Raw genomic sequence first — 9,343 nt, forward strand, 5'->3', positions numbered from 1 at the left:
TTACTTCCCTGTATAAGCTGTATTATAACATGTAAATATTGACCTAATTACATAAGATGTTGTTTATACTTGGCTCCATCCCCTCTCCAAACTGTCCCATTTTAATGATGCAAATACACTGTATTTAAAAATCCAAACCTTTTCCGGTCCCAAGCATTTTGGAGAAAAGGTTTTCTTCCCGTATGCATGTATGGGTGTGTGTGTGTGTTTATATGTATTTACTATATATATATATATATATATATATATATATATATATATATACACACATATATATATATATATATATACACACATATATATATATATATACACACATATATATATATATACACACACACACACATGTGCTTATGTATGTATGTATATATTTGTGTCTTCCATGGTTATTTTTTTATGTGTGTGCTTGTGTAATTATTAAATTATGTATGTATATTTGTGTGTGTATTTAAATATGTATTTTTGTGTGTTTTCTTCTAGAGTACTTCATAGGATCTATAATATGTGAATTATAAGAACTATAATATGTAAAAAATAAATGATAATTTTATAATTTATATTTTAATTTATCTTATACCTCCACCTGTCTAGTAAGGACCATAGTACCATACGAGTGCACCCCTGTGTGCCGTCATCTGTAGTGGCATCTGGGCTGATAGAAGTATAAAGGGCACACATCTTACATACATAGCAGTTAAAGGGATAGTAAAGTCCAAATTAAACTTTCATGATTCAGATAGGGCATGTAATTTTAAACAACTTCCTAATTTACGTTTATCATTCAATTTGCTTTGTTCTTTTGGCATTCTTAGTTGAAACCTAAACCTAGGTAGGCTCATATACTAATTTCTAAGCCCTTGAAGAACGCCTCTGCATTTGACAGTTTTTCACAGCTAGAGGGCATTAGTTCATGTGTTTTATATAGATAACATTGTGCTCACGCACATGAAGTTATTTAAGAGTCAGCACTAATTGCCTGAAATGCAAATCTGTCAAAAGATCTGAGATAAGAAGGCAGTCAGCAGGTACACAGAGGTAATATGTGTATTAATATAACAGTGTTGGTTATGCAAAACTGGGGAATGGCAAATAAAGGGATTATCTATCTTTTTAAACAATAACATTTTTGGTGTTTACTATCCCTTTAATTATTTCTTATTAATATTGCACCAGCACCAACACTTCTTTGTGTTTTACAGCCTGTCTGTGCACATTTAGCAACTCTTTCAGCCTTGTTCTCTGGCGCCCCCTCACTACTTGCAAGTGCAGTGCTGTCAGTCAGTAAAGGGCAGCGCATTGTGCATGAGGTAAAGGAATGGAGTTGTTGTACCTGGGCCCCTGGGTTCTACTTTTCCTGGACCAAAAGTTGCCAGTCCTTTCCTGATATTAACCAATCACTGTGCAGTTTGCAAAAGGATCAGGATATAGAATTATATGTTACACAATCCAGTTTCTCAGAGGGCAGGAAAAAATTGTTTTCATTTTTTTTAATCCATACTGACTTCACTTGTAAACAAACCAGTTTACTTTCTAATTTGTTTTAAACGTTAACTTCTTAGTGACAACTAATGTACCCTGTGCCTCCTGGAGTGAGGAGTGCATTAATTGTGGGTCTCGCTGCTGGCACAATTACTGGAGGGGAAAAAATCCTTAATGACGTGCAACGTACAGGGTACTTCATGTCATTAAAGGACCAGTCAACACAGTTGATTTGCATAATCAACAAATGCAAGATAACAAGACAATGCAATAGCACTTAGTCTGAACTTCAAATGAGTAGTAGATTTTTTTTCTGACAATTTTAAAAGTTATGTCTTTTTCCACTCCCCCTGTACCATGTGACAGCCATCAGCCAATCACAAATGCATACACGTACCATGTGACAGCCATCAGCCATTCACAAATGCATACACACTTATTCTTGCACATGCTCAGTAGGAGCTGGTGACTCAAAAATTTAAATATAAAAAGACTGCGCACATTTAGTTAATGGAAGTAAATTGGAAAGTTGTTTAAAATAGCATGAACTATCTGAATAATGAAAGTTTAATTTTGATTGAGTGTCCCTTTAAGGAGTTAATAATTAGCATAGGAACCACATGTAAACCTTAATATATATTTCAAAAATATAACATGATGGTTGATTTTTACAGTTTGGTATTGATGGTTAGTGTGACCTTGTGCACTCCCAGCTTCTCATTATCTAATCGCAAAACTAGGAGACACCTGAAGTCCCTATGTATTCCCTTTATCCTTAAATTTGTTAGCGACATCCTACGAGTTATGATATCACATTCGATGAAGTACTTAGAAGAATAGGAACTTCCTAATTGCTAGTAATGATAAGACCTATGTTTGAAAGAGGAGAGTCTCCTCCCTCACCTATGTGTACTGCCCAAAGCCTCTTGCATGTCTCCCCTTGTCTAAGTGATTGTAGTTGAACACCTCAATATTCCATTGTCGATATATATAGACTTGTGTTCTTTCCATCTCAGCTCACTTATAACAACTTGATTTCAGTTGAAAAAGACTGGTCTTATTGAATATTCTATCGTATTGCTCTCTAAACCTCCCCCTTCTAACTGTTAGGCGCCATCTTAGGTACTGGCAGCTGTCTGCCAGTACATATAAACTGCTCTATTTAAAAAATGTATATATATATATATATTTTTTTTTTTTATTATTTCTTCTTTATTTCTGTTTTCGTTAGAGCCCCCGCACCCTCAGATCCCCTTTTCTGTAGCGTAGCTGCCCCATCCCTCCCTGTCACTTTATTTATTGTTTGCCATAGCGTAGGGCCCTCCAACTCCCCCCTCCCACTCCCCCCCCGCCTCCTGCCAGCACAAGCAATAATTGTTACAGAAAGTGAGACACATACTCATAGCAGGGATAGGTAAGGTGTCCGTGACTAGCCCTTTCAGTGTCCCCTACAACCTTAGTATATCTTTTCTTTCTGATTAAATAATAGGAATAAAAAAAAATATGTATTGTGAATAAAGTTAGTGGCTTGTCAAGAGACTGCTAGCGATATTGGGTGATACGTTATGGAATAAAGCCTGAGTGAAATACTGGATGTGTATCTGCATCTGTATAATAACACCCAGCTCTATACAAAGACACAGTAGTGACACTGGCACATGTGTATAGCCAGAGGAGGGCTGGTTATAGGGTCAGTGGTATCTGCATGAGTATAATAACACCCAGCTCTATACAAAGACACAGTAGTGACACTGGAACATGCGTATAGCCAGACAAGGGCTGGTTATAGGGTCAGTGGTATCTGCATCAGTATAATAACACCCAGCGCTATATAATGACACAGTAGTTACACTGGCACATGGGTATAGCCAGAGGATTGCTGGTTATAGAATCAGTGGTATTTGCATCAGTATAATAACACCCAGCACTATATAATGACACAGTAATGACACTGGCACATGGGTATAGCCAGAGGAGGGCTGGTTATAGAATCAGTGGTATCTGCATCAGTATAATAACACCCAGCACTATATAATGACACAGTAGTGACACTGGCTCATGGATATACCCAGAGGAGGGCTGGTTATAGGATCAGTGGTATCTGCATCAGTATAATAACACCCAGCGCTATATAATGACACAGTAGTTACACTGGCTCATGGGTATAGCCAGAGGAGGGCTGGTTATAGGATCAGTGGTAACTGCATCAGTATAATAACACCCAGCACTATATAATGACACAGTAGTGATACTGGCACATGGGTATAGCCAGAGGAGGGCTGGTTATAGAATCAGTGGTATCTGCATCAGTATAATAACACCCAGCACTATATAATGACACAGTAGTGACACTGGCTCATGGGTATAGCCTGAGGAGGGCTGGTTATAAAATCAGTGGTATCTGCATCAGTATAATAACACCCAGCACTATATAATGACACAGTAATGACACTGGCACATGGGTATAGCCAGAGGAGGGCTGGTTATAGAATCAGTGGTATCTGCATCAGTATAATAACACCCAGCACTATATAATGACACAGTAGTGACACTGGCTCATGGATATACCCAGAGGAGGGCTGGTTATAGGATCAGTGGTATCTGCATCAGTATAATAACACCCAGCGCTATATAATGACACAGTAGTTACACTGGCTCATGGGTATAGCCAGAGGAGGGCTGGTTATAGGATCAGTGGTAACTGCATCAGTATAATAACACCCAGCACTATATAATGACACAGTAGTGACACTGGCTCATGGTTATAGCCAGAGGAGGGCTGGTTATATGATCAGTGGTATCTGCATCAGTATAATAACACCCAGCACTATATAATGACACAGTAGTGACACTGGCTCATGGTTATAGCCAGAGGAGGGCTGGTTATAGAATCAGTGGTATCTGCATCAGTTTAATAACAGCAAGCACTATATAATGACACAGTAGTGACACTGGCTCATGGGTATAGCCAGAGGAGGGCTGGTTATAGGACCAGTGGTATCTGCATCTGTATAATAACACCCAGCACTATATAATGACACAGTAGTGACACTGGTACATGGTTATAGCCAGAGGAGGGCTGGTTATAGAATCAGTGGTATCTGCATCAGTTTAATAACAGCAAGCACTATATAATGACAGAGTAGTGACACTGGCACATGGGTATAGCCAGAGGAGGGCTGGTTATAAAATCAGTGGTATCTGCATCAGTATAATAACACCCAGCACTATATAATGACACAGTAGTGACACTGGCACATGGGTATAGCCAGAGGAGGGCTGGTTATAGGACCAGTGGTATCTGCATCAGTATAATAACACCCAGCACTATATAATGACACAGTAGTGACACTGGCACATGGGTATAGCCAGAGGAGGGCTGGTTATAGAATCAGTGGTATCTGCATCAGTATAATAACACCCAGCACTATATAATGACACAGTAGTGACACTGGCCCATGGGTATAGCCAGAGGAGGGCTGGTTATAGGATCAGTGGTATCTGCATCAGTATAATAACACCCAGCACTATATAATGACACAGTAGTGACACTGGCACATGGGTATAGCCAGAGGAGGGCTGGTTATAGGACCAGTGGTATCTGCATCAGTATAATAACACCCAGCACTATATAATGACACAGTAGTGACACTGGCACATGGGTATAGCCAGAGGAGGGCTGGTTATAGAATCAGTGGTATCTGCATCAGTATAATAACACCCAGCACTATATAATGACACAGTAGTGACACTGGCACATGGGTATAGCCAGAGGAGGGCTGGTTATAGAATCAGTGGTATCTGCATCAGTATAATAACAACCAGCACTATATAATGACACAGTAGTGACACTGGCACATGGGTATAGCCAGAGGAGGGCTGGTTATAGGCTCAGTGGTATCTGCATCAGTATAATAACACCAAGCACTATAAAATAATGTTTTTAATTTCAAATGTACCTTGGTGTCCTTCACTAAGGTCTGTACTTTGGAAAATGTCCACCACAGACTTTGTCTGTGGCTATTCTTGACTCATAGTTGCAATACGATTTGTGTTCCAGGCAGAATAGATATTTTTGTGTTTGGATTGTATAATGACAGTTCTGTATTTCAGTGACATTATTTCCTTGGCTACAATTTAATTGCAATTTAAAAAAAAAATTAAACTATGGAAATAAAAATAAAAGCTTACATTTGATCTCTAACATTAATAAAACACCCACATGCACACACACGTATGCACAGACTCACAAATATCACTAACTAAAAATAAGAAGACAGATCTCAATTTAATGTTACAAGCATTAAGTATTTATTGTACATTTCTTTAAATTAGATCATTTAAAGGTCCTGTAACACAGATGAGTTGGTTCACAGTAATTGGGAGATCAGGATACAGCTGTATAAAAAAACACAATAAGATAGCTGTTAGTAGGTGGAAGAAGTGGTTTAAAATGGAACAAAACTAGAAAGCAACACTGATTCAAAATGTAAAGGCAAACAATCATGTACTGGTAGCCCCAAGATCAAGGCTACATACTGTCAGATACTCACATCTTATGTAACGTCTCCCATATCAACATTTGAGTCTGGAGGGATATTAACCTTTGTTTAAAGGTCCTTCCTCCATTTTCACCACAGCATCTTTCTCCTTCATACAGGGTTTCTTTTTCTTATAATAAAAACTGCAGAGAAAGAATTTGGATATTAGTGATTGATAATTCATTTGTAGTAAATTCAAATAATATGATAATAATTTTCAGGTTATCACGCACAAGATATTCTACACTTGGCTTTTTGCGCTCATCTAATTAGTGATAGATAGGTAGATAGATAGATAGATAGGTAGATAGATAGGATGTTGTACAGAGACTAACTCGATGTTTACATTTAAAAAAATCAGTTGATATAACTATTAAAAAGTATTAAACAATATTCCACTTCAATAATTGCTCTGAGCTTTTACTTTGTTTTTACTTAAATATTAAAATTGTACTTACAGATACCACATTCCTGCAGCAACTCCTCCTACCATGAGGGAAACGGTGAGGCCTAGACAATTCATTATGAGCCTCACTTTGGCTTCCTCCTTCAATAGTTGGAAAATGTTTGCAGGGGAAAAGAGATCTGGACCCAGACTTATGGCACCAGGTCCTGTGATGTTGTGGTCGGTGATAATTGTGATGTTCTCACTTGGCTCTGCAGCAAAAACAAATACTGTTTAATAAAACACTAAAATATGCTATAGTAAGCTATGTAACATCATTAAACGTAGGCTTACCAGAAGTCCCACTTTTAATGGGATTGTCCCTGTTTGGAGGTGCTGTCCCAGTGTCCCACCCGGTAGTTCATTCTGTCCCAGTAGGGTTGCCACCTCCGGGTTTCAAATCATGTGTCCGGGTTTCAGACCTTCTAAAACCAGGACACTTTATTCAAAATGACTGGACTGTGTCTTTCCAGCATAATTAGATGCTGGTACTTTGTTACATACAGCCCTGCTTAGCTCAACGTTCGTGTCCTTCAAAGTTTACATTTAGTAATACAGGCTGAGTGAGCAGCATAGGGTTTTTTAATTTTGTAGTACTACTTGGTTTATTTAACACCCCCCGACTCCTGGTGACATCACCGATGATATACGTTTAGGGGAATCATGCGGGTATGACCAGGAAGTGCAGACAGGCAGGATTTTTGGCGTTGATCTTGCTTTACTTCATGCTAGCGTTTTGGCTGTAATCTTCCTGCATTATGGTATAGCGTAGCCTCTTAAACAGCTTTAGCAGGCACTTACGTGTTTCTTTTTTACTTATTTCATTCAATGTTGTATTTATGCCTTATCAGTATTTGGCTCTGTTCCTTAATTAGACACATAAACCACTGCAGATATTAAATTGTGTGATGTATACATTTTTCACTATTTTATTAAATTGATCATTATGCTTAGCTGAATGATTTATTTGCTCATGTTGTGTATGGGTTGCCATGACAACGTAATGGTGCCTTTTTTACTAGGAGGTGATGTTATGGTCTATTTAAACTGTATGATGCACTTGTTGTCAGACTGAGGAAGGGTAGAGTATCCACAAAACATTACACACATAAAAGCTACTACTTTAAAAGGAGCTGACCATGCCCCTGACCACAACCCCCACTGGCACCGCACCAGCTGGTCCCAGTTTCACCTCTAAAAATTATGGTAAGCCTAATTAAACGTATACATAATTACAACGTATATATATATATATATATATCTATCGTACACAGCTGTGATCTAGAAAGCCCATAAGGGTCTGTATTGCCAGTACATAGTAACCTATTATCCTGACTGTACTGTCTCACATTAGCTGTGTAGAGCAAAACTGTGTAGAAAATTAAAATGAATCTGAGCGAGGGGGCAGTTTAGGAGATGATAAACAACTGTGCAACTTTACTTACCTGATGCCAGGAGCACACCGACAAGTCCAGAAAGGACGATGAACACAAAAGCAAATTTCTCAAGCATTCTGTTTAAAGAATAAACAAAAGAAATCTTTCAAAACAGCTAGAAGCACAGTAAAGGCAGCTTTTCTCAAGGAAAATAGAACAATAATGAGGAGATTGTATCTACTGTTCCAGTAAATATACAGAGTTATTGTGATGTAACTAATATGATGTCATAGTATGCCTGATCAGCTGAGAGTCTTCAGTGACTGAGGTATTTTCCCTATACAGTACAGTACAAGAGCAACATCTTAATAAGTAAAAATATTTTGTATGAAAAATGTGAATGTAAATTATACTTAAATTGAAATTAGCAATAATTGCAGGTTTATATAAAATTGTTGCTGCTGTATGTGTTTCAGTCACTGATAAGGACAATTTTCAGAGGGCTATTGGTAGATAGTGACAACATTCCATAACCCCTACAAGAATATAGTCAATGCCAGATTGCCTTGCCCTGCTCCTGATCAGGGTGTGGGGGCCTCTGGTGGCAGAAAAGTGGCCCTAGGCAAGATAAGGGGAAGTGAGAGGGGACTGTGGGGGGAGTGAAAGTGGGGCCGGTCTTCAAACATTTTGAGGGCTGGTCTGATTTTGCAGTCCCACCCTGAATATAGTTTTATTAAATAGAATATGTTTTGAAAAAAGTAGAAATCAACTAAAAGATTATAATTTAATGGACCTGCTCTTTAGATTCCCAGAAAAAATCAAGTTGCCTTCACTTATTTATGAAAGCTATAACCACAGCACAATTTGTGCATCTATCTTTATGTTAAAACGGAACCTACAGAAGATCAGTTTTAGGTCTAAACCCTGTTCTAATGCTTAGTGATTTAGCAGAGAAGTGCTCTAAAACCAAAGCAACAAGTGCACAGACTATAGATCAAAAACATAATTCCTTGGCCATTTTTCAGAGAATATGAATGATAACACAAAAACCTTTCTTTCACTCATGGTTAGTGTTTGGCTGAAGCCATTTATTATCAATCAACTGTGTTTACTCTTTTTAAATCATAATGACAACAGAAACTACCCAAATGACCCTGATCAAAAGTTTACATACCCTGGTGATTTTGGCCTGATAATATGCACACAAGTTAACACAATGGTGTTTGAATGGCTATTAAAGGTAACCATCCTCACCCGTGATCTGTTTACTTGAAATTCGTGTGTGTGTATAAAAGGTCAATGAGTTTCTGGACTCCTGACAGACACTTGCATCTTTCATCCTGTGCTGCACTAATGATTCTGGATTCTGAGTCATGGGGAAAGCAAAAGAATTGTCAAAGCATCTACGGGAAAAGTTAGTTGAACTGTATAAAACAGGAAAGGGATATAAAAAGATATCCAAGGAATTGAAAATGCAAATCAGCAGTGTTCAAACTCTAATC

The 9,343-nt window shown here is 38.1% G+C and overlaps 1 long non-coding RNA gene across 1 annotated transcript; it reads right to left on the reverse strand.

Annotated features, from left to right (window-relative positions):
- Positions 1-5,766: 5,766 nt before the first annotated feature.
- On the reverse strand, positions 5,767-6,528 carry LOC128648067 (uncharacterized). The gene is made up of 3 exons (XR_008400496.1): positions 6,479-6,528; positions 6,033-6,163; positions 5,767-5,877 (listed from the first exon to the last, which is right to left on the reverse strand). It is a non-coding gene; the product is annotated as an uncharacterized LOC128648067 (long non-coding RNA).
- Between the last annotated feature and the right edge of the window lie 2,815 nt (positions 6,529-9,343).

This window comes from Bombina bombina, chromosome 2 (assembly GCF_027579735.1).
Source record: "Bombina bombina isolate aBomBom1 chromosome 2, aBomBom1.pri, whole genome shotgun sequence".
Classification (NCBI taxonomy): Eukaryota; Metazoa; Chordata; class Amphibia; order Anura; family Bombinatoridae; genus Bombina; species Bombina bombina.